Source organism: Pseudochaenichthys georgianus, unplaced genomic scaffold, assembly GCF_902827115.2.
Source record: "Pseudochaenichthys georgianus unplaced genomic scaffold, fPseGeo1.2 scaffold_167_arrow_ctg1, whole genome shotgun sequence".
Classification (NCBI taxonomy): domain Eukaryota; kingdom Metazoa; phylum Chordata; class Actinopteri; order Perciformes; family Channichthyidae; genus Pseudochaenichthys; species Pseudochaenichthys georgianus.
Genome location: NW_027262480.1, coordinates 623,338 through 650,556, shown reverse-complemented (window position 1 = coordinate 650,556; position 27,219 = coordinate 623,338). Strand labels below are relative to the sequence as shown.

At 42.0% G+C, this 27,219-nt stretch overlaps 1 pseudogene; it reads right to left on the bottom strand.

Moving 5' to 3' along the window:
* The window catches only part of LOC117441325 (zinc finger protein 721-like), a 393,163-nt pseudogene that overhangs the window by 356,802 nt on the left and 9,142 nt on the right, over positions 1-27,219 (bottom strand).

Here is a 27,219-nt window from a genome sequence, read left to right as displayed (position 1 = left end):
CATTATTCTTATTCTCATCTATTAATGAAGAGTAGTAGGCTGCTCTCGCTTTACGCAGTGCTTTCTTATATTCATTGAGAGTAATATGCCAAATTAAACGAGATTCTTCAAGTTTAGTGGAACGCCATATCCTTTCAAGTTGTCTAGACTTTTGCTTTATTTTGCGGGTTTCGGCATTATGCCATGGAGCTAATCTATGTTGTTTTATTTTCTTCTTTTTCAAAGGAGCAACAGAATCTAATTTTATTCGCAGCGCATCTATAGCACTATCAACAACATGATCAATTTGGGGTGGTGTACATTTTGTATAAGTTTCCTCCCCTACATGCAGACATGCTATCGAGTTAAGTATTGGTTGAATCTCTTCCTTAAATGTGGCTATAGCACTAACAGATAGGTTTCTGCTGCAAGAGCTTTTGACTAATGCTTTGTAGTCTAGTAACAGTACTTCAAAAGTTACTAAGAAATGGTCGGATAAAGCAGGATTATGCGGTTCGACTAATAGTTGCTCAATTTCAATACCATAAGTCAGAACAAGGTCGAGAGTGTGATTATAACAGTGGGTTGGTTTATTTACACTCTGACAGAAACCAACAGAATCTAATATAGAGTTAAATGCAACAGTAAGGCTATTTTTATCATCGTCAACATGAATATTAAAGTCACCTACGATAATTACTTTGTCTGTTTTAAGAACCAAAGTTGATAAAAACTCAGAGAATTCTGATAAGAATTCTGAATAAGGACCTGGTGCACGATACACTGTAACAAATAAGATTGGCTGCAAAGTTTTCCAGGTCGGATGCGTAAGACTAAAAACGAGGCTTTCAAAAGAGGTATAATTACATTTTGGTTTAGTATTGATAAGTAAACTTGAGTCAAAGATTGCTGCAACTCCACCTCCTCGGCCCGTGCCTCGAGCAATATGAGTGTTGACATGGCTGGGTGGAGTGGCCTCATTTATGCTGACATATTCTTCATGTCTCAACCAAGTTTCAGTGAGACAGCATATATCAATATTATAATCTGATATTAAATCATTTACCAATATTGCTTTAGATGCTAGAGATCTTATGTTTAAGAGACCACATTTAATCTTCCTGTTTTGTTGCACTGTAGTAGTTGTTACATTTACTTTTATTAGGTTATTATGTATGACACCTCTATTAGGTTTTACCTTAAATTGTCCTTGGGCAGACACACACACCGCTAATATTGGGTATTTTATTGGGTTCGGGATTCCTATGGGTGACTGCCTAGGAGAGAGCGCAGAGAAGCGTGTAAGACTGCGACTCTGCCTCCTGGTCTCAACTCCAGTTTGTCATGGATTACGTCCACAAAGCCCTGAAATGTTTGCCGAAATGAGATCTGCACCTTTCAAAGTAGGGTGAATGCCGTCTCTCTTAATCAGACCAGGTTTTCCCCAGAAGGCTGTCCAATTATTTACGAAGCCCACATTGTTTGCTGGGCACCACCAAGACAACCAGCGCTGAAATGATGACATGCGGCTATACATGTCATCATTGATCAGATTGGGGAGGGGACCAGAGAAGATTACGGTGTCCGACATTGTTAAGAGGTTGCTTTGTCTTTGCACAGCATGAAAGAAAGGCCAAATTAATGGGCTGTTATTTTAGTTTTTTTAAGCAGAGGTCAATAATTTGTACGGCCCTCGGAGGATGTTGAAACATTTTAAATGGCCCTTGAGAGGAAAAAGGTTCCTCACCCCTGATATAAACCTACCATTACAATAGCTGCCCTGGGGCCAAAACGGCGGCCAAAAGATGCGTGATTCAAAAAGTGTCGTGCAATGACTCTGCTTATATGGCATCGAGAGCTTCCAAATTGCTTTATTTTGAATGGGCGGTGAATTTGAACTGTACAGATTGTCCATCCTGGGACACTTATGCATTGTTAAATAAATTGAGTAGGTTAACATACTGGCCCTCAAGCAATCTCTTTCATATTACAAAACGTATTCAAAAGTGGGATGGGGTGTCGGGCACATAATTGCAGCCTCCTTGGCGTGAGCATGCAGGACTTGTGACCTTGTACATTTAAAATACACTGTGTGTTTGAAATGTACAAGGTCACATCTCCACGATGCCCTGGGCTACAAACATGTGACAATGGATCATTCATCCGGCCTGCTTTATCTCTCGCTGCAGTGATTTCCATGCCAATCCGAGCAACACTCTAGCATTTATCTGAAAGATCTGGTTTGTTTCAAAAGAGCGGGAAAATGTGAAATTGTCCAAATGTCTCCAGAACCTGCGGTTAAGTATCTGAAGTGTACAGTACTCAGGTATGCAAAGTGGACAGGTTAGCGAGAAAGGCTTTTTTGAGCCTCAGAGACCAAGTTCCTGTACACTTCGCATACATTGACTGCACGACTTCAGGTATGCGATGTTGACAGTACACCTCACATCACTACGCGACCTGTGGTATTTGAAATGGACAAGGATGCCAAGGACTACATGAACGTCACTTTGAATTAGTAATCTGTAGGGTTGGGAATTTCCACGATTCCGATTCTACTTTTAGATTCCGGTTCTTAACAGTTCTCAATTCCGATTCTTTAAGGGGCAGGGTAAACAATGTTATTAAGTTCTTGTTGAGAAAAACAAGCATATCTGCCTTCTCAGGCATACCAGGAAGAAATGTTTGAACATTTGAAAGCAAAATGCTTCAATCTGGTGCACTATAAGCAGAATTACTAGAGACTAGATCTAGGGGGTACATAAACACCCATATGAAAAAGATCGGTTTACATTTGAATAATTAAATAAGTATGTGAGCATAACCAATAACCAATAACAAATACATGTAACGTATTTTATGTTTGTTGTTCATTCATATCTTATTTTACTATTTTATTTATGCATATGTTTTTATCTCTCCAGTTTAAAACGATATGTCTGGTTTACTGTCCTATAGTATACATTGGAATGATTTCAAACCTGTTTTATCCCAATAATTATAAAGGAGTGCCTTGGAAATATGTGTTTACATAAATTGTGATCAAAACGTTTGAGACCCACTGAGATAACTTAGACTAAAGTGAACTTGTTGCGTGAGACATTATATTCAGCAGAAGTCTCCACGTTTGCAGTCAACCAAAGTAGCTTGTAAGTATGCTAACGGACAGAAGAAACACACGACCACATCGCTCAGAGTTTGGCCTGGAGTACTGCCGTTTATTGTAACTGCGCATGCTCATTAGCATCACCACGTTTCAGGCACATTCTGATGATGTCATACACATGAACTCAAACATGACTTTGTTATTATACAAATATGCTCAACACTCCCACTCAAAGACATGTTGATAACTCTCTACAGTGGTACACAGAATCCAAATAAACAAAAGCTTCTCTAGCAGTGTTCAATTTTTATACCTGCAATTTACATTACTCTCCAAACAAATACCCTTTGAACTTGTCAAATTGTGCCTTTGTCTACGGCTTGGTTAGGATATCAGCTACCATGTCTGCAGTAGGACAATATGTAATAGAGATCTTCCCCTCAGCATGTGCAGATCGTACAAAATGGTATTTGATGTCTACATGCTTGCTTCTCTGTCTGGATACAGGGTTTTTGGATAGAGCTATTGCTCCCTGGTTGTCCTCATATATCTTCACTGGTACATGTGGGCTATTACGGTCTACCCCTTTTAATAGCTGTACAAGGTACATGCTCTCTTGAGTAGTAGCCGCTAATGCCATGTACTCGGCCTCACAGGTCGATAGCGCCACTGTTGGCTGCTTCCTGCTTTTCCAGGATATAACTGGACCATTTTCAGTTAAGCTGAAACAATATCCAGTTGTGCTTCTCCTATCATTTTGATCGGCTGCCCAATCAGCATCACTGTATCCCTCAAGCTTTAGGCTTTCCTCACTTTTCTTGTAATGTAGCTCTTGGTCTATTGTACCCTTTAGATACCTCAACAGTTGTTTTGCTGCAGCCCAATGTTGTTGTTTTGGTTCTGCTAGGTGTTGTGATAGTTTACTCACAATCCAGCTCAGATCAGGTCTAGTACATGTCATAATGTATATTAAGCTACCTACTATCTCTCTGTATCCTGTTGAATCGATAACTTCACCCTCAGTGTCAAAATGTAACTTTTGCTTGCATGGAGTTGACCTTGGTTTGCATTCTGACATGCCAAACCTCTCTAGCATCTTTTCTATGTGTCTCTTTTGGCTCATTTTGATCTCCCCCTCACTCTGTGTAAAGTCGATACCTAGGAAGTGTTTAAGTTCACCCAAATCTTTCATTTTAAACTTCCTCTTCAACATCTCTTTGACATCACTGAGTGAGCCGTTGTTATTGGCCGCTATAAGTAGGTCATCTACCCATATCAGCAGAATAACTCTTTCTTTCTCAGACTCTTTTCTGTAGACACAATGATCAGCATCATTTTGCACAAACCCATTCTCTGTAAGATGATCTGCAGTAACTTGTTCCAGTTTCGCCCGGATTGCTTTAAACCATACAATGACTTGTTAAGTTTGCACACTAAGTGTTCCCCTGTTTTGGATTCTGCCTCAAAACCTTCGGGCTGTTCCATATATAACTCGCAGTCTATTGGTGCATGGAGATAAGCTGTCTTCACATCCATTTGGTGTAGGATAAGATCCTCCTGTATAGCCACCTGCATCAATGTACGTACAGAAGTCATATTTGCTGTCGGTGAAAAAGTTTCCTTGTAATCAATTCCCTCTACTTGACTATAGCCTTTAGCTACATATCTGGCTTTAAAAATCTCAGATCCATCTGGGCTTTCCTTTACTGCATATACCCAACGACCTCCCACTGCTTGCTTTCCCTTTGGCAGTGTGGTCAGACTGAAGGTCTCATTCTCTGTTAAAGAGTTTATCTCCTCTTTCATTGCATCAGCCCACATTTTTGATTTCCTAGAGCCTACAGCCTGCATGTATGTTTTGGGTACGTCACAAGCAACCCTGTAGAAATAATCTACATTTTCACCTTCATCTTTACAATCAGCCTTACACTGATACTCCATTAAATATTCTGGAGCGTTTCTTTGTCTAGTGGGATAGCGTCGTGCACTCTCTCCCTGTTCTCTTGCATCTGTCTGGATCTGACTAGCCTCAATATTCTCCTCACTATAGGACTGTACACCCACATCAGGCTCTCTCTGATTCTGGTTCACCATTTTTGTCCCGGCTGGTGTTGTGGGAATAGTTTCTCCATAAGGGTCAAAATCCATATTATGATTTGTCTGAGTCTGACTATCTGCACTACTCTTTGTGATACATTTTACCAGCCTATGTTTCAGGACTTTCCCTGTCTCAGGATAAAATACTTGGAATGCTGGGCTATATTTGTCGTATCCTACAAAAATACCCTTTGCACATCTAGAATCTAGCTTCTTCTTATCCTGTTTATACACGTAGCATTCTGAGCCAAATATTTTCATGTTGGACAAGTTGGGTGTTTTGCCAGTAAAAACACGGTATGGTGTCTGCTCTAGACGCTTACAGTAACACCTGTTACGTATCTGTGCTGCTGTCTGTACAGCATATGTCCATAACTGCTTTGGGAGTTTGCTCTCCAATAGCATGCATCGTGACATCTCAAATAAGGTCCTCCAACCTCTCTCAGCAGTACCGTTCTGGTGAGGTGAGTATGGGGCACTTGTCTCGTGCCTTATCCCTTTCATCCTAAGTAAAGTTTGAAACTCATGCCCAGTGAATTCAGTACCGTTGTCAGATCTTATGCACTTAATGTGTCCATATGGAGCAGTATCCGCTATGAATTTTTCAGTAGCTTTTGCTGTATCACTCTTTGCTTTGATAAAGTAGGGAAAAATCATCCCACTATAATCATCAGTAAATGCTATTGCATATCTGTACCCGTCTTTATCTGCTGGTTCTATTGGACCGCATAGGTCTGTATGTACTAGCTCTAGTGCTGTCTTAGCTTTTGCATCTGCCTGCCTGTTTCTGCTTTGAGTAAATTTTCCCTGCGTACATGTTTAATAATAATAATAATAATATATTTTATTTATAAGCGCACTTTTCATTTGCGTAAACAAAACTCAAAGTGCTACAAAATTAAAAATTAAAAAGGGTGAAACAAAACAACAATAAAAAAAAACAATTAAAACAACATAATAAAAGCTGTGACATTCATGCCCGCATGGCATAATGTGGGGGATTTAAAAATCTAGTTAAAGGCTATTCTAAAAAGATGCGTTTTTAGGCCTTTTTTGAAAGCCTCCACAGTCTGTGGTGTCCTCAGCTGGCTTGGGAGGGCATTCCACAATCTCGGAGCAGCGGAGCAGAAGGCTCGGTCTCCCATGGTCTTCAGTTTTGTCCTTGGTGGGATGAGGAGGTTTGCCTTTACTGAACGTAGGTTCCTCGTGGAGGTTTGTGGGGTGAGCAATTCCTTGATGTAGGAGGGAGCATTTCCATATATGCACTGATGAGTGAAGAGGGTGATTTTGTAGTCAATCCTGAGTAAGACCGGGAGCCAGTGCAGTGATTTGAGGATGGGTGTGATGTGTTCGTACTTCCGCACTCTCATCAGGATCCTAGCAGCTGTGTTTTGGATGTATTGCAGCTTCTGGATGTTCTTGCTAGGAATCCCAATGAGAAGTGCGTTACAGTAGTCCAGCCTGGAGGAGACAAAGGCGTGGACAAGCTTTTCAGCATCTGGCAGACTGAGTGTGGGGCGGAGTTTCGCAATATTTCTCAGGTGGTAGAAAGAGGTCTTGCATATTTGCTTGATGTGGGCCTCAAAGGTCAGGTGAGGATCCATTTTAACTCCCAGATTGGTAACCGTTGTTGAGAGTGGAATGTTCTGACCGGAGAAGGTGATGCTGGTGATGGCAGATGAACAGACCTGATGTGGAGTGCCAATAAGAATGGCTTCAGTCTTGGAGCTGTTTAGCTGGAGGAAGTTGTGCTTCATCCACACCTTTATCTCCTCCAGGCATCTGGTTATTGTGGATGATGGCAGAGGTGCAGAGGGGGTTGGGTTTGCTCTGATGTAGAGTTGTGTGTCATCAGCATAGCAATGGAAAGATATTCCATGCCGGCTGATGACACGACCAAGGGGGGATATGTATATGGTGAAAAGGGTGGGGCCAAGGACTGATCCTTGGGGGACACCGCAAGTCACAGAGTGAGTTCTTGATTTAGCCGCTCCCAAGGTGACGTGCTCAGTCCTCCTGGTGAGATAGGAGGTGAACCAGTTTAAGGCAGAGTCAGAGAGTCCAATTGTAGTGTGAAGACGGTGGAGTAGGATGTCATGGTCGACGGTATCAAATGCTGCAGTTAGATCCAGGAGGATGAGGAGAGATGGAGATCCGGTGTCAGCTGTCATCAGCAGGTCAGCAGGTCATTGGTCATTGGTCAGCAGGTCATTGGTCACCCTGACTAAGGCAGTTTCTGTACTGTGTAAATGTTTCACAGTTATGGTTTGATCGACATACCTTTAACCACTTTCTCAAGTTTAGACACATCCTCAAAATTACAATGACCAAGTATTCTATGCCATGTCTGGATGTCATGACAACCATTACAAACATCATCAGTATTTTCATCCTCTACTGTGCTAAGGTAATATAGCCTACCATACACATCCATTTTAAACTTAGTACCATTTTGATGAATCAGCCAATCATCACCGTCTTTGAAGCGGACCTCAGCTCCGCTGGCTGTCGCTGCTTTCACGGAGAAAATGTCTTGTGGAAAAGATGGGATGTAAAGCGTTCGTTTGAGCCTCGTTTTCACTTGCCGTCCCTCGCTGTCGAGTAGAACAACTTCGGCTTCTCCTCTCATCTTCGCCATCCCGGTCGTTTTCGTTCCATCTGCCAGCTCTATCACATGTTCCTCGGGTCTAAAACTCTTATCGATTGTCTTAAACTTTGCCGGGTCATTAATCATGTGTGTCGTGGCACCACAGTCGACCATAAGACCTCTCTTATTTCCTACTTGATTTTGACAGTCACTTATTTTGAAAAAGAATGATGCACCGGTATCATCCTCCGTGTCTCCGTCTGCCCTCTTCACCTGATCCAGCCCTCTGCCTCGGCCCCTTCCTCGGTGTGGCGTGTCCCACCGTCGCTCCTCTCGCCTCGCTTGGATCTCGTTAGGGCATGTCCTAGCCATATGCCCCATTTTCCCGCATGTGTAGCATTCAGTGTCGGCTAAGTCCATCTTCTTCCCTCTTCCACGTCCTCGTGTCCTCGCCCCGCTAGTCCTCATAACGCCGTCCTCGTCCGTTTTCATGTCACTCGTCCTATATTTGTCAGTGCTCTCATAGCTCCGCAGTTTAGTTTTGAACTCACCGAACGTTAGACGGTCGTTGGTTTGAGTGACGTGCATGACAAACGGGTTGAATGAGTCCGGTAACCCCTTCACTACCATGGCAATCTGCAACCCGTCACTGATATTTTCTTCGGCCCTTCTCAAAGACGTGAATATAGTCTCCGCTCGGATAATATAATCAGTAACAGTCTCGTTGCTTGCTTTGTGGAGAGAAGAGAGTTCACAGTACAGGCTCACGACTCGTGGTTTGTCCTTTCCCGCGTAGTGCTCTCGGAGTATTGCCAACGCTTTTCTTCCATCTCGTTTCGCGTCTCTCATTATGAGTGATAAACTCTTATTATCTAGACACTGCACTAATTCAGCATATGCCTCTGCATTCTTTGTTGCGTCTTCTTAAAGTGCTTGTTCGTCGTTGTAGTCTATCGCTGGCTCTTCCAGGATAACTTCACTGAGGCTGCGCAGTTCCATGTGCGCCAAAAACCTCGTCTCCCATAACTCAAAGTTTTTCTCGTCACCGTCGAATAACAACTTAAACCACCTTTGGCCTCCTTGACTGGGCCCATAACCTGTTGCGTGAGACATTATATTCAGCAGAAGTCTCCACGTTTGCAGTCAACCAAAGTAGCTTGTAAGTATGCTAACGGACAGAAGAAACACACGACCACATCGCTCAGAGTTTGGCCTGGAGTACTGCCGTTTATTGTAACTGCGCATGCTCATTAGCATCACCACGTTTCAGGCACATTCTGATGATGTCATACACATGAACTCAAACATGACTTTGTTATTATACAAATATGCTCAACAGAACTATCTAAACACTCAGAGTCCTTTACCTCACTGAGCTGTAGTTATCAGCCTCAGTCTGACTGGAGAGGACTCTCCCTCCACATCATTGTAGAACATCTTCTTCTTCCGTTAGAGCAGCTAGCACCAGATGCTAATAACAACAGCGCCGGTTCCAGTGCACCCTCCCTTTCTCCCTCGCTCACTCGCACGTTGGCTGTGAGCTGCGGGTGCCAGATAAGCCAACACCCCCCATTTTCATCACTTGCAGCGCCCATCGTACAGGGCGAATGAAACGTGTAACCAGGGTGAAAAAGGGTGTTACATTTACATAATTATGAATGTTGTTACATCAAGGCCGAAAATGTAGTATGAGCACCAACGGTCAAAACATTTGTTTTCCCTCCCAGAGCTGTCAGCGCAGCGCCTCCACAGATCTGGAGCCCTAGGCGAACATCTATAATGCCAGTGCAACGGGCCGGCCCTGGTCTCAGGTTACACTGTAGAAAGTGTAGGTACAACGCTAAATTTCCCACCTCGCCGCAGTCATACAGTAGGCTACGGAGAGCGTTGAGAAACATTTCCTCAGGCATCGAAAAGCGGAACCGAAATTCACATTTCTAAATGATGCCGTTGGAATCGAAATGTTGGAACCGGTTCCGAACCGGAACTGGTTCTCGGTACCCAACCCTAGTAATCTTTGAGGCCACTGTTCTCAGTATACCAACTCTCATGCAAATCAGAGCAACTTTATTTTTTACCTGTTGTTATTTTTGATCTGTTTTTCAGTCAGTGATGAGTTTGCAAAGGTCTAAAAATCACAGGTTGTCCAATCATCTCCAACATGGACACTCAATCCAGAGGTTGGAGGCATGTCACAGTTCAAGGATCAGCTTCCTGGCCCATTGCAATCTTGAAATATGGCCCTGAACAGTTTCTTCTCCTCTGGCCACATCAACAAGGCCCGGCCCCCCACTGACACTTTACCCCAGCCACATTGAAGACTCTATGCATTACATTAATGCACACAATGTCTGTTTTTTGAATACTGCACATATTTTATTCCATTGTATTTCTAAATAATAATACATTTCTCTTTTTGTCATTTCACAGTACAGGTACAAACAAATTTGTTCCTCTGCATTTGACCCATCCTAGTGTTAGGAGCAGTGTGCTGCCATCATGTCCGGCGCCAGGGGAGCAGTGTAGGGAATGGTGCCTTGCTCAGGGACACCTCGGTAGCACTTGGTCTTGCCGGGACTCGAACTGGTGACCTTCCAGTTGCCAAGCCGAGTCCCTATCAACTTCGCCAACATTGCCAAGCTCAGGGGCTTTCTATCCAATGCAGAACTGGAGATGGCTATCCTTGCCTTTATTTCATCCCTGCTTGATTACTGTAATGCTCCGTTCTCCTGCTTCAACAAAAACATCAATAAACCGGCTACAACAGGTCCAAAATGCTGCAGCCAGATTACTCACTTGGTCCAAAAAAACATGCCACGTCACTCCGGTCCTTTCTGCCCTGCATTGGCTCCCTGTCCATCTCAGAACCCAATGTAAGGTATTGGTTTACACATATAGAGCTGTCCATGGCCAAGCCCCCGCCTACATTGACGACCTTATTCACTCTCACAGGACAACCCGGGCCCTGAGGTCATCCAAACAAGGCCTCTTAAGGGTCCCCGAACCAGGCTAAAAACGAAGGGGGACTGTGCCTTTGAGGCGGTGGCCCCTATGGAATGAACTCCCCCAGAAACTGAGAGCCTCTGTCTCAGTGGAGGTTTTTAAGGGGCAGCTAAAGACTCACCTTTTCCGACAGGCTTTTGGATCGTCGGAGGAGGTGAGTTTGTTGCGGTCTTTCATTGGTGTTTTATCCCATCTTTTACTTGCTGTGTTTTATGCCTTTTATTACAAACAAAAACATTTTTCCCAATGTTTAAAATATGTCATACCAGTCCCATGTTTATATATTAATATTATTAATAATAATGTAATTATTCAATATTTTAACACCACAGTGGGCAGTGAAATTATGTTTAAAAGAAAAACTACAATCCCGTGATGCATTGCGGCGGTCCGTTTCTAGCTTCCGGTCCTCAGAAGCTACACGTTGCTAACAGACATTAATGCTGATTTCATACCGAATGTAATGTGTTTAAGAGACTTTTAAAACACATACAAAGAGTTAGTTTATCCTTGGAGGGTGATTTATCCGTGCTTTCATCCATTAAACCATATTTCTGTTGCCGTTCTTTGTTCGTAGCTTTTTATACCACTTGGCTGATCGTAACCACAAGTAAAGGCATTAACCCCGGGCAAGCCTGCCTTAACCTGCCATCAGGCCCTGGGGCTGATTGTTTTTATTTCGTAGGCCCCCTATTTAAACAACAAATCAAAGTCATTTATAGACTCGGCAGGCTCTGTGATCGCACTTCTCCACTCTGCTCTACGCGCGCCTGGTCCTCTCCTCCAGATGAGTGACGTATCGGGCCTCCCTCATGTATTTGTCCGGTTACCGTTGGCTCCCCTCCACGTAGCAAGTCCTCGTCGTCCGCTCCATCTCCTCCAACATCCCTCCTGTCTGTATTTCCTCTCCCGCCACTCCATCGCTATCAGAACCAGACGGCCTATTTGGCTCCGAGGCCCCGCGGCCGGCACCGCTGCCGCTTGGTACAGAACTAATATGTGTGTTTTTTGCAGGGGTAAAGTGCTATTTCTTTAGGGGGGTCCGGGGGCATGTTCCCCCGGGAAGATTTTTTTTTTTTTAAATATTGAAGTTAAAAGCATCAATCTGGTGCACTTTGAGAGCAACATTAACCCTACCTTAATAATACCTTAAAGGGGACATATCATGCTATATTTGAACAATATATTGTAGGGCCATACCTATATAAAGTATATAAATAGTTTTTCTTTCAAAATACCAAACAGATCCTGCATTTTAGCCATGCCTCATTTAGCTCTATTTGCTCTTTCCAGCGCTGTTTTTGCAGGGGGCTGATTCTGTGAGCTGCACCACGCCCCCCTGCAGGAGAGGGGAGCGTGCTTTGAGATCAGCTGCTGGGCTGCAGCGGGGAGAAGAGGGGGAGAAAAATAGATCTCCGTCCTCCGTATTTTATTCTTATATTATTATTATATAGAGTCGTTATTCATTTGTTTTAAAGCTCAATAAATAACAAAGAAGACCTTTGACCGGCACTTTTCTAATTTTGTCCGGAAGATTTAAACTTTAACGGACATGTTGACCGGCGAAATAAAAATCTAACTGAAACTCTGCCACACGGTCCCCTCGTTCCTTGGAAGAGCCGGAGAGGAGGGTGTTTGTCATCTGCTGGTGGACTAACCGGAGAGAATTACAGAGAGGGAGGGATTGCATTGAATTACAGCAGCGGGAGCAAACGCTTGCCTCGGGGAGGGAGAAAAAGAGCCAGAGCAGAGTATAAACAGAAGGGCAACCATGCGCGGGAAGTCTTCTTCGCTGCTTTTGTGGCAGACTACAGCGCCACTTACAGGCCTGGCATATGTACTACAGCGTCTCCAGCGCAATGGCCGGCCGTGGCCCAACCCCACATTCCCCTGATAGGTGGAGAATTGACCAATAAGCGGAGCACCACTTCTGTGACGTAGAAAATAATTCAAGATCAGGCAGGCCGGTGTGTCCTTGGGCAAGACACTTCATCCGAATTTGCTCCTGTGGGTATTGTCCACAGTAGATGACCATTACATGTATGATCTGTATGTGTAATGTGTATTTGTAAAGCGCTTTGAGAGTCATTGAGAAAGCACTATAATAAATATAAGGATTATTATTATATTATTATAAGATCAGTCTGTATCAGATCCGTTGCAGCCCCGTTTTTAGAGATTTGGGTATGGAGGAAAAGAGAGAGGGCTGTGTTTTCTGACACTTGGTGAGTTCCCTGGAACACCAGGGACTAGGGGTGTAACGGTTCACAGAAGTCACGGTTCGGTTCGTACCTCGGTTTGGGGGTCACGGTTCGGTACAACAAGAAAAAGCAAAAAAAAGTCCCAAATGCATAATTCCAGGTTTGTTGTTATTTACTTTTGAACAGTAGTGCAAGTTTCAGTTTAAAAATAAGGAACTCTGACATTTTGAATAATTAACTGTATTAAACAGTTAAAAACAAACCACAAACAGTACCACACACACACTCAGATGGCCATAGTATCTATAATGGCTGATGTCAAACAAAAAGGTTTCATCAAGCTGTAAAACTAAAAAGAATGTCTTGAAAATATTACATCATAAATAATAAGAAAGTGTTTCAAGAACGCAAAGTCGTTGAAAAAATATGCCAAAAGCTTCCGTTATTTATTTTGGTCTCTCGGCTCTCATGTCTATTGGCTTCTTAAAAACAGCGGGGATCAGCTGTTGAACTGCTGTTGTCTTTTGCCGGGCTCCGGTGATTGGAAAATCTGGGTGTTGCCTTCTGATGTGATTTAGCATGTTTGGCGCGTGTCCATTAGCATACCGCACCGCTATCGAACAACGCCGACACACCGTCCTCTTCCGATCCACTGCGCATTGCTTATCGTTTTATAGATCTATTCTCATCCACCATCTTTGTTTGTGACGTAAAGAGTGTAAGCGGCACGTTTCTGAATCGGGCACTCTGAGTGGATGCAGTCACAGCCAATCGGATTCAGAGTGTTGCCTGTCAGTTCCGTTGCTATGGTTCCGTTGTTATGTGTACTGAAACGAGAGCCGGTATAATTCCATGCGCGAAAACAAAAATAAAAATTGGAATACGTTATTTTAGTGTCTTAAAAGTAGACTGAGGTATGAAGGGTTAACGTTACATCTTAGGATAATTTTTAGTCATTTTCTGTATACATACTAACATATAAGGGTATTGACTTAGTGTGGTTTATCTTTTTGTCGCTGCTTTTAATTTAAACTGAGCTGTTATGTTCATCAGTAAAGTGGAACTTCTGTGTGAACTATTCATATCTTAAACTGCACTGTAACTTTTTATTCATGTATTTTTCTTTTAATGTTTCTTTTATTATCTTTTACTCTTTTTAAATGCCTTTGTCTGAATGTCTTTCATTTTTGTAAAGCACCTTGAATTGCCTTGTGTTGAAAGGTGCTATATAAATAAACTTGCCTTGCCTTGGTTACTCCATGTTTACTAGCTATAAGATTAACGTTACAGTACATCACTCTTTTTCACTTCTTACTCAGTCAGCCAGAGTGCAGATATCACCATTAGATTCACAAACCTGAAACATCCATTTCTTCACTGCTGGTGATGACATTGTTGTCAGCTGCTGATACTGCTGCAGCTTGTGGCGCCTGCTTCGATGAAAATAACTTTCTAATATCCATAACTTTATAGGCTATTAGCTTAAAACTCGTCAGGCACTAGAGAGGCTTCTCAATTCTTAAATGTCCCTTCCTCGAGACTTAGTCCCGCCCACAGGAGATGCGAGCGGAGGACCGAGGAGGGGAACCGAGGAGAGAGGAGGGGAAGCAGCAGACGTTTAAAGAAATGAGAACTCCTCTCCTCTGAGCGGTCATATTAAAGCAACGTCCGTTCATTATTACGTGACAACAGCTGCATCAGCTGTCGAGTGTTTTGTCATAGCGCTGTATTTTATAATCTCTGTTAGATCAGCTGAACATTGTTCCCCCACATATTTACTTTGAATTCATTGAGAGTGCGGTATAATGAAACAATAACAGGCTACAGATGCGGACACACACACACAAATATATTTATATAAATATATGCAATTTAAAGTATGAGAGCACTCTCATAATAACGTAACACAATCAGAGACTGGATATATCCCCCCCTCTCTCTGGTCGCTGAAATGGGGAATTGAAATTACGGGCCAAAAGTTGTATTTGCAAGTATTAAAAGTAAGCAGAGGACACCAAACCAACTGAGACCTGTCTGTCCGCCGCATCTGCGCACTGTACAACACGCACCGACACTGTACCACACACACCTACAGCTCCTAAAGCATAATCAGGCTACAGCCGTTGTGTATTTTATTATGTGAAGCACTAAATGTTCTTAGCAAAATATCGACTCTTTGTAGATATCTGCTAAACTAAAGCAAATAAAGAGAGTAGGTCTGTTATACTGAGTGATATATATTTTACACACTGCTCTGCTTTCTGCACGGGCCTCACAGCTGTTCTCACTGTAAACATCGCGTTGCGATGAGAGCAGTTTCTAAAATAATATCCTGCGTCACGCCTCCACCGTTCCCGGAAATGCATCCGCGGAGGAGCCGTGGAGGAACCATCAGTGTATCCTCGGTTATAGCTCCTCCAGAGAGCCTCCTCGACGCTCGGTCCTCGGTGTGCATTTAGAGAAATGAGACGTCCTTCAAAATGGCACGCTGAAATTCATTTCCGGGTCACTACCGGAGGACCGAGGAGTCGAGGAGTTGAGGAGGGGAAATTTGAGTATTGAGAAGCCTCTTAGGAAGGATCACTTCTTCTTCAGGGCAGGGAAGGCTACGCAGTACGCAGGCTAATGTCCCGCAGCGGCTGCCTCTCTGGTGGACTCCGGTACTGCACATTACTCCCGAGACATTTTCAAAAAAAAAAAATATTTTAATTCTTTTTTTTTTTTTTAAGTGAAACATCCGGGGCTTTTCAGAAAACATCCGGGGCTTGAGCCCAAGTAGCCACCCCCTAGCGCCGCCTCTGCGTGTGTTTGTGTATTTGTGTGCGTTTGTGTGTATTGTGTTTGTTTCCCCGGGAAAACACTCACGAGAAACACCGGCTGTTGTTATGCCTGCAGCTGTGACGTCAAGTTACTCTGTTCTCCGCTTGTAATTATGCCGTTACAAGCTTCAAAGTTGTATTTATCATCTGAATTTGCCGAAACAAGTTTAATATTCTGAAAGCCAAGGCTTTGTTTATTTTAAACCAGATGAAAACAAACTGTAACGGACCCTGCCGTGTTATCTATGATTACTATACGCCTTACATTCATAATTTCAGCGGAGGGAGGGGAACAGCAGAACGGCGAGGGAGAGCTGTCTTCTTCCCTTTACAAGCTTCAAAAATGTATTTATCGTGGGATTTTGGAAATAAAAGTTTCATATTCTGAAAGCCAAGTCTTTATTTATTTAAAAAAAAAAAAACATCCGAAATAAAAATAAATAAATTGAATTTTCTTTATTTTTTATTGGCCCCCAATCTCCGTAGGCCCCTGGACTTCAGCCCATGTCAGCCCGTGCATTAAGGCGACCCTGACCCGGGACTAGTGGATAGGAAAAGACGATAGGAGCTGATTTTTGGACAATTTGACTGCAACCCAGAACAGACTGCTAACTCAACAGGAACTATCAAAAACATCCCTATAGAAGTTTAAAGTCACAACATTTGATCAACCAAACAGATTATTGGAGAAACTACTCTGCAGATTAATGAACAGTGAAACTCAATTCCTTCAATGCATATTAACGAGGCTAGCAGTTGAGATATAAATCCATGGTTTAAACACAGCATAGTAAAATATTTCTTCATAGTTCAGGAACCATTACAAACATCAATTCAATTGGAGAAACAGCATCTCTGTGGCCTTGTGTTGGCATAGTGTGAACGTTGGTCAGAACATAAAAAACTGTTGTAATAATAAAGCTTTATTCATACAGCACTTTTCATACAGCACGTGCAGCTCAAAGTGCTTTACAAAATGGCGAAACATCACAAGTTAAAAATAAACAAGAAAGTCCCCTCAGATGTTAAGACCTTTACAGACACGTGCAGCAAAATATAACATTGTAACAGGTTAAAAAAGATATGATAATAACAAATGAAATACATTGAAAGAAATGATGATTTATGTCGGAAAGATAAGACTCAAGAAAAGTGAATATATGCAACAATATGAAACCCTATAAAATAAAGTGAACATATAGGTACAACAGAAATAAAAACATCATAATTCTATTAAAGGTTAAACGATTAAAATATAAAGAAACCAACGTAAAAATAAATGTTGGTATTGAAACCGTTAAATAACTAATATAAGATAAAACCCTTCCTATAATCATAAATGAAACAATATAAAAGTAGGTAAATAATAAAGACTAAAAGACCATTTAAAGTGGGGGGTTGCTAATAAAAAGCTAATCTAAAGAGATTTAAAAATGTCCACTGAGCCACTCTGATATTTCCTGGTGTTCCACAGTTTTGGGAGCGTAGTGGATAAAAGCCTCACCCATTTTATTTTGGGGAATTTAGGGATATTTAAAAAGCAGAGGAGGACCTCAGGGCTTGTCCTGGCACATAAAACGAGACTCTTACAATATAACTACAGCTCTCAGGACACCAGGAGGAGGAAACAGCTAGCTTTGCTCTCCGTTGTTCAAAACTATGCAGAATGGCTAATGGACTTTAACATGTTAAGCCCTGAGCCTGTTTTTCAGGTCTCAGGCTCGAAAACGAAATTTCCAGAACAAATGACCATGACTACACTTCAGAAGGGGAAAATTAATAATCTTTTAGTAATGATAAACCCGTGAGTTGGATGTAGAAAAGTCAGAATCAATATAGATGTTTTTTATTTTTAAAGAAAAATCAGATTGAACATAGTAAAAAACTGTAAATTGTAGTGTCCGTCCAAAAATTCTTTTTTACTTACAGTGAAAACTACCCTTGGATGATGGTAAGGTAGGCTAAAAGCTTTAGGAATCCAAATTACAATAATTACCCTGTATCAAGATTGATGCAAAACAAGTGACATTTGACCTTTTTAGAAAGGTTTAGCAAAAAAAAAAATCCACCTCTGAGGTGATTTGGGTGGAAATGGCCGTTTTCACCATTTCTCTGGAGCCTATTGGTCGATTTTGGTGATTGACATCTCTTTTTGACCGTTAGAGCCAATAGAATCGAAGGAGGATTTCCACATACACACACAGACGTTACCATTGAGAAATTAAAGCTATGCGCATGCAGTTTTGCATGAGAGCGAACCTATCTCTCGCTCCGATATCTGGAAACGGAAAAGCAGGTGTATTGCTTATGGATTATCAGAAATCATTTCAAAGGGACACAGACACATTGGATTAACCTTCAGCAACGTTTTTATCGTTTTAATGCCATTGAAGACCACTTTTGACCACACAACGCCAAAGGTAAGCCATTTTGCCGTTTTTAGCTACCTAGCGCCACATGTTTTGAAGTCTGATCTTGTTAATATCTTCGCTAGTTCTTATCATAGAGTGATGATGTATGTACCTATCGATTCTGTGTCATCTCACGATGCTAGTCGATATGTTGGATGTGCAGTTAACATAAGTAATAAGGGTGTTATGAGTGAGTTTCAGTGGGGTAATGCGTTTTTCCCCCGCTCGTGGCTAATTCATATGCTCAGCGCTAGCTTTGTAGGTTTATAAAAAAATAAAAAAAATAAAACAGTTAGCTGAGTTTCTTCCCGTTACATGGATATAAAACATTCATAGTTTATTAAATATTAAGATGCACTCAGACACTGTTTCCTGCAGATGAGGTGTTTTTAAGGTGAATACTTTGAGACAATGTTTTCCCACACTCTTAAAATCACTATGGGTTCTCTCCTGTGTGAACACGGTGATGGATTGTGAGTTTACTTGATGTCCTGAACGTTTTTCCCACACTCTTCCCAGCTCTAAGTTTTCTCTCTAGTATGAATACGCTGATGTTTTTTGAGAGCACCTGATTGAGTGAAAGTTTTCCCACAGTCTTCACAGCTGTACGGCTTCTCTCCAGTGTGAATACGTTGATGTATTTTGAGAGCACCTGATTCCCTGAATGTTGTCCCACACTCTTCACAGCTGTACGGTTTTTCTCCAGTGTGAATACGTTGATGTTTTTTTAGATTACCTGATGTAGTGAAACTTGTCCCACACTCTTCACACCAGTACGGTTTTTCTCCAGTGTGAATACGTTGATGTATTTTGAGATAACTTGATGCAGTGAATGTTTTCCCACACTCTTCACAGCTGTATGGTTTTTCTCCAGTGTGAATACGGTGATGTGATTTGAGAGCACCTGATTGAGCAAAAGTTTTCCCACAGTCTTCACAGCTGTACGGCTTCTCTCCAGTGTGAATATGGTGATGTGATTTGAGAGCACCTGATGTAGTGAAACTTGTCCCACAGTCTTCACAGCTGTACGGCTTCTCTCCAGTGTGAATAAATTGATGTTTTTTTAGATTACCTGATGTAGTGAACATTTTCCCACACTCTTCACACCAGTACGGTTTTTCTCCATTGTGAATACGTTGATGTATTTTGAGATTATTTGATGTAGTGAAAGTTGTCCCACAGTATTCACAGCTGTACGGTTTTTCTCCAGTGTGAATACGTTGATGTATTTTGAGAGTACCTGATACAGTGAATGTTTTCCCACACTCTTCACAGCTGTACGGCTTCTCTCCAGTATGAATACGTTGATGTTTTTTGAGATTACCTGATGTAGTGAAACTTCTCCCACAGTATTCACAGCTGTACGGTTTTTCTCCAGTGTGAATACGTTGATGTTTTTTTAGATTTCCTGATGTCGTGAAACTTGTCCCACACTCTACACAGCTGTACGGTTTTTCTCCAGTATGAATAAGCAGGTGGCGCTTTAAATCTCCAGATATTGTAAATGATTTTTCACATTGCTGACAGCTGTGACGTCTCTCTCTTCCTTTCGGTTTCTAGAACAGACGGACAAAGAAAGAGAAAAAGTCAAACTAAAAAGCATAAATACATATACAGTTAACACAATAAAAACTCACTTAATACAAACATTGAGTTAACGGAATACTACTTTTACTAACTCTTGTGTTTATATTAGATACAGTAACAGCAACATTCTAACCACAGTAAATACAAAAGGTCCGGAATTCGAGTCACAACTTGACTCGAGTCACATATTTTTGGACTTGAGACTTGCTTGACTAACATTGATAAAATCCTCGACTTGACTTTGACTTGGTATTCATGACTTGAGGCTCGACTTAGGCTTGAGACAGATGACTCGAAAGGACTTTACTTTCTCAAACATCACAACACGTGGCATTAGGTAGCCAACACGGCAATATCTCTTACCTTTCTTGTTGTCTGATCAAACGTTGTTTTCAATGGCATTACAACGATAAAAACGCTGCACAAGGTTAATCCATAGGTTAATCCAATGTGTCTGTGTCACTTTGAAATTATTTCTGATAATCCATCAGCAATAGACCTAGTTTTACATTTTCAGATTTCAGAGCGGAAGATAGGTTTAGCTTTGGGCAAACTGTGTGCGCATAGCTCTGACTTACTATCAATGGTAATGTGTGTGTGTGTGTATGTGGAAATTCCCCTTTGATTATATTGCCTCTAAAGGTGCAAAAGATATGTCAATCAAAATCGACCAATGGGTTCAAGAGAAACGTCAAATACGCCCATTTCCACCCAAATGACCCCAGAGGTGGAGTTTATTTTGCTAAACCTCTCTACAAAAAGGTCAAATGTCACTTGTTTTGCATCAATCTTGATACAGGGCTCTTATATGTTGTACTTTGGATTCCGAAAGCTTATAGTCTCCGATCCCATCTTCCAAGGGTGGTTTTCACTATAAGTAATGTTTTTATTTTTGACGGACACAATAATTTACATTTTTAATATGTTGAATCTGAATTTTCTTTAAAATAAAAATCAATATTGATTCTGACTTTTCTACATCCAACTCACAGGTTTATCATTACTTTGAGAAAAAAAGATGATTCATTTTCACTGGTGGCCGGTTCCATCGCTGACTGTGTTCACGAGCTGCAACTCAGCCACCCCGATGCACCGGCAATAGTACTCGGGGACATGAAGCAATGTCGCCTGGAGACTGTGTTACCTTGGTTCCAACAGTATGTTTGTTGGAGTAATATTCGGATTTCAATTTTGTTATTCAGATATTCGTTTTTTTCGTTTGTGATTGAATTTATTGAAATCTCCAATATCAACGTAAGAGCTTGTGCCTCTTCGGGGGGTGCCAACACTTAACCTGTTAAGCCCTGAGCCTGTTTTTCAGGTTTCAGGCTCAAAAATGACATTCTCAGAACAAATTACCATATCTTCCCTTCTAAAAAGGGTTAAATTAATAATATTTTTTCTCAAAGTAATGATAAACCTGTGAGTTAGATGAAGAAAAGTCAGAATCAATATAGATGTTTTTTTATTTTAAAGAAAATTCGGAATGAATATGGTAAAAAAACTGTAAATTATAGTGTCCGTCCAAAACATATGTTGTACTTATCGTGAAAACTAACCTTGGATGATGGGTTAGTAGACTAAAAGCTTTAGGATTCCAAAGTACAACATATAATAAGTACCCTGTATCAAGATTGATGCAAAACAAGTGATATTTTACCTTTTTAGACAGATTTAGCAAAAAACCCTCTTCTGGGGCCATTTGGGTGAATTTTCCTTATTTCTGGCCCCCCTTCTTCGATTTTGACATGTGACATCTCTGTCTGACCGTTAGAGCCAATAGAATCGAAGGGAAATTGTCCCGCACACACTCATAAAAAAAAGGAATGGCCTGCTCTGATATTTTAAAACGGAATTGCAGTTGTATTGCTTATAGATAATCAGAACATTTCAAAGGGGACACAGCCACATTAGATATTAACCTATGGATTAAGCCTGAGCAGCATTTTTATCGTTTTAATGCCATTGAAGACCAGTTTTGACCAGACAAAACCAAGGTAATCCATGTTAGCGTTGTAGGCTACCTAGCGCCACATGTTTTGATGTACGTTTTTGTTGATAATGTCGCGAGTTTGTATCTTTCAGTGTTGAGGTGGGCACCGTTAGATTCGGTGTCTTTACGATCATAAACGATGTGTTTGATGTGCAGCTAGGATAAGTAATAAGGGAGCTAGGAGTGATTTCCGGTGCAGTAATAGGTTAGCATTTTTCTCTTGGGGCTAATTCAGAGGCTCACTGTTAGCATTGTGTCTTTTTTTTTTTTTAAATGAAAAAAATCAGTTAAACGAGTTTTTCCCGTTATATGAATATAAAACATTCATAGTTTATTAAATATTAAGGTTCCTTAGACGTTGTTTCCTGCTAATGACGCGTTTTCGGCCCCGGGTCCGTGGGGCTTAAGAGGTTAAAGGTGGGGTAGGTAATTTTGGAGAAACCAGCTCGAGTGCGCTATAATTTGAAAATACACAGCCGGAAAAAATCTGCCACTTCCTTACAGAGCCCCTCCTCCAACACACACGAACGTGCACATGACCAATGAGGGCACGATATAAGTTTGTGCACAGATGGAAGGCTGACAGGCAGGTAGGCCATCCAGTTATTTTAGCCAGGCCGGCTAAAATGATTGGTCGTGCTTTTTACAAGTACTACGGATTCCACAGATGAAGTTTTTTTATGGATTTTTTGTCAAAGCACTTAAGATATGCATTGCTACCGGGATGTTAAGAGCATTCCATGGAATATAACAAAAAGTGTATCTCGAGCCGGTTTCTCAAACTTACCTACCCCACCTTTAACCATAAACTTTATCGTTTATTTTCTCCGTCTTCATATGTAGATATGACTTTTCTCTATTAATCTATGTCACATTGCTTCCATAGCAACAACAATAACTTCCTGTCAACAGCGCCAACTCTTCCTAAAAAATAGGAAGCCAAGCCAAATTACACTTAAGACATACACAACTGCAACGAAAGTAACACACACAATGCAATATCCTTTTCAATTTCAAAGAACACAAATTGGGTTGCATACATTAACAAATAACTATAAAAACAACAATATCGCAGAATAACAACATTATTGACGTGGATAAACCGAAATACACGTGTTGAAGTGGTTCGCTGCTTATTACTACGCCCCCACCCCCCCCCCGGATATCCGCTGCTGATTACTACCGAATATCCGGAGCCCGAAAAATGGTATTCGGGACAGCCCTATATCACACCAGAAAAGACAATATCCTGGACAAATGCTTTGTAAGGAGCATGTGTGACTAAATGTAGACCACCAATACTTAACTCTGATCATAATGTTGTAAATATGATACCAGTGTATAAGACCAAACTGAAGAGATGAAAAGAAAGTAATAAGGACATGGACAAATGAAAGTAGGGAACAGTTGAAAGCCTGTTTTCATTGGACAGATTGGGAAATTTTTCAGGAAGGTTCACTAGATGAAATAACTAGTGTTACCAATGACTATATTAACTTCTGTGTAGAACAAGTTGTTCCCACTAAAGAAATACAAATCTATCCAAATAATAAATCATATGTGAATAAGGACATTACAAAAGTTATAAATACCAGGAAAATAGCTTTCAAAAGCAAAGACTATGGAGCACTTAGAGAAAGAACTAAAAGTCAAGTTGAGGGAATCAAAACTGGCACACAGAGAGCTTTTGGAAAATGCTTTTAAAGCCAAAGACCACAAAAGCACCACTCCATCCTCCCAGCTCCCCCCTCAGTCTCTCATCAACTGCCTGCATGACATCAAGACATGGATGTCTTCAAACTATCTGAAGCTGAACAGCGGTAAAACAGAGCTCATGGTTGTGGCACCCAAGGCCAGAAGGTTGGTGACTTCGTCCTTGAGGTCGACGGCTGCTCCATCTCCCCATCTCCTGAAGCCCGCAACCTGGGTGTGATCCTCGACTCCACCCTTTCCTACTATTCCCATGTCAAATCAGTGACCAAATCGGCTTTCTACCACCTGCGGAACATTGCCAGACTCCGACCGTCACTCTCGGAGTCGGTTGCCGAGACCCTGGTGCATGCATTTGTCACCACCCGCTTGGACTACTGCAATGGTGTCCTGTTCGGGGTTCCCAACAAAACCCTGGACAGGCTCCAGTATGTCCAAAACTGTGCAGCTCGGGTCCTCACACACACACAAAGCCGTGGCAGCACATCACTCCCACCCTCATCAACCTCCACTGGTTGCCGGTAAGGTTCCGCATAACTTATAAAGTCCTCCTCCTGACCTACAAGTCCCTCCATGCCCTTGCCCCCCAGTACCTATCGGACATCCTCCACCCACATGCCCCACCCCGGAACCTGCGGTCTTCAGACTCTGGCCTGCTCACCACCCCCCGCACCAAACTGAGAACATTTGGGGACAGAGCCTTCAGTGTGGCAGCCCCCACCCTCTGGAACGCTCTCCCTGCGGAGATTCGCAACATCCCCACACTGGACGCCTTCAAAAGGGCCCTCAAGTCCCATCTGTTCATCAAGGCTTTCGGCCCTTAAATCGATCTGTTGTTTTGTCTGTCTGACCTTTGTTTTGTTTTGTTTTGTGTGTGCTCGCCCTATTCCTGTAAAGCGACCTTGGGTCCCTTGAAAGGCGCTATAGAAATCTCAGTTATTATTATTATTAAAAAAAGAATGGTACACCATGACAGGAAAGACCACTTCAGCTAAACCTATTGTGACGGACAATGAATTTTGTTTTGTTTTTGAGTCACTGGATGATTCTGCAAAGTGCACTGAAATTCTCTAAACAATAATCCCTGCTTCCTCTGACAAGATTACCATCAGTGTCAAAGAGGTCAGAAAACATTACAGTACACCAACACCAAGAAAGCTGCTGAAGAATGTTGCTACTAAGCTGGCAACCCATCTTTCAGGCTTCCATTGATACGCACACCATCCCTCTGTCATGGAAAACTACACACATAAAACCACTGCCCAAAATAACATAAGGACTGCAGACCAATAGCCCTCACCTCAGTGATTATGAAATCATTAGAAATAATTCTGCTCCGATTCCTTATCAGTACAACACAAGACATACTTGATCCATACCAACATGTTTGCCTATAAGCAAGGGGGTGGTACGTAAGATGCTGTTGCTACTCTGGTTCACATCATCACTAAACATTTAGATAAACGTCACACCTATGCAAGAGCCCTCTTCCTAGACTTCTCAGCAGCATTCAACACAATACAAGCAGACATCTTGGTGTCAATAATTGCCTAAATAGAAGTAAATCCAAACATGATTTACTTGTATGCTGCTTCCTCATCAGTAGAGAGCAACTTGTGAAGGTTAACAAAACCCTGTGATTTGCCATCACAACCAATGTAGGGGCCGGCCAGGGCTGCGTGAGTTCAGCTGTGCTCTTTACTAGCTTCTTTTTAGCTTTTTTTGATGACTTTACTGAATTGCTGTCTTGGATGTGTCAAAGATTAGCAACACAATTGATTTCACTGCATTATTATTTTTGTACGTAGTGTTAGATACTACCTCTGGACCCCTTCGTGGCAAAAATGTACACGCCCATAATAACTTCTATTAAATCATACATCAATATTTTTTTCTACTTTTTGTTTCATGAATCACATTAACAACTTCTAACATACTCAAAACTACCAAACACTCAATAATTTTCAGGATTTTAACCCTTTAAACACCTGTTTCATTATTTTAATTATTTAATTTCTCTCAAAAATGCCTCATTAGCCGCGTTCACACTGCGGTACTTTTCCCACAAAGGTTCATGCGAACTTAGTTCATGCGAACTCTTTAGTTCTCATGAACTAAGTACAGATCGCGTTCACATCAGAAAAAGTCCCTGGGGGTGGATTAGGCAAATGAAGCCGCTGACGTCACTTCTTCTTCTTCTGCTTTGGGTTTACTGGCAGGCCGCAACCCACTTCACGGCGTATACTGCCGCCCAAAGTCCCCGGCCGGAAGTCCCCGGAGTTGGGGAAGGCTTCAGTAGAAGCTGCTGGGTGTCCCAGCAGCTTCTACTGAAGCCTTCCGAGTAAATCGCCAGAACGCCGACACCTCTTCATCTCCACCGCTCACATGTTTTATTTTGTGTTGCCATAATTTAGTCTCTCTGCGTTTCTGCGCTGGGCTAATGCTAATGCTAATAATGCTAATGCGAGGATAATAAAATGGCGGCTTCACAAAACTTTTTGGGAGTTTTACGGGGCGTGGTTTGCAATTCGCCCAGCCAATCAGGAATATAGCTCTTTTCTCAAAAAAGAGCCGCTCGAAAGTCCCTGCTTTCTAGCAGGGACTTTCGAGGGGATTAAAAGGTTCGCATAAACTACTTTTAGTACCGGCTCTTTTTGGTGTGAACACGAGCATGAACTAAGTTCGCATGAACCTTTGTGGGAAAAGTACCGCAGTGTGAACGCGGCTATTGACTTCCATTCAGACCACATTTTTTTATCTCACTGCCATTGCAGTATAAAACCATGCATTTTGTAATGTCAGCATTTCATTTAGAAGAAAAGTAGTGATATTTGATATTTCTACTCTATTCCAACAGATTACACCATTTTCCCAATGTAGGCCGATGCATGAAATTCTTACATTTTTGCCAGTTATATTATGGAGCTGTGTGACTACCAGGGGGCCTGAGAGTGGTGTGCGTGTGTGTGTGTGTGTGTGTGTGTGTGTGTGTGTGTGTGTGTGTGTGTGTGTGTGTGTGTGTGTGTGTGTGTGTGTGTGTGTGTGTCATTTCCAGCAGCAGACCAGCAGGTCCTGCAGCATGTGACCTGGTGCTCTCTCAGGTGATACAACAATTTTGTAGGCCTGTGCACAACCAGCACACACCTCTCCGTGTGTGTGTGTGTGTGTGTGTGTGTGTGTGTGTGTGTGTGTGTGTGTGTGTGTGTGTGTGTGTGTGTGTGTGTGTGTGTGTGTGTGTGTGTGTGTGTGTGTGTGTGTGTGTGTGTGTGTGTGTGTGTGTGTGTGTGTGTGTGTGTGTGTGTGTGTGTGTGTGTGTGTGTGTGTGTGTGTGTGTGTGTGTGTGTGTGTGTGTGTGTGTGTGTGTGTGTGTGTGTGTGTGTGTGTGTGTGTGTGTGTGTGTGTGTGTGTGTCTGCTCAATTACTCAAAAACAAAAAACAACTGTTAATGTGTTCATGCACCTGGCTGCCAAAGATAAACATGCAGTTTGACCAAGGGCTTATTTCTTTAATGAGCAGAGAAGGAGAAAGACCTGGAGCAAAGAGAAGGAACTAAAATGAAGAAGCATTTCAGTGCGGAGGAGACTTCAGAAGTAATCTTGTAGCCTTCATCTGCCAGCGAAGCAGGAGGACTCATCTGAAGAAGACACAAGGTTCGAGGGGGGTCTGACACTGAATGCTCTCTGGAGTCCAGCATTTCTTTGAGTTCCTCTGACCCTTCCTCTGAAA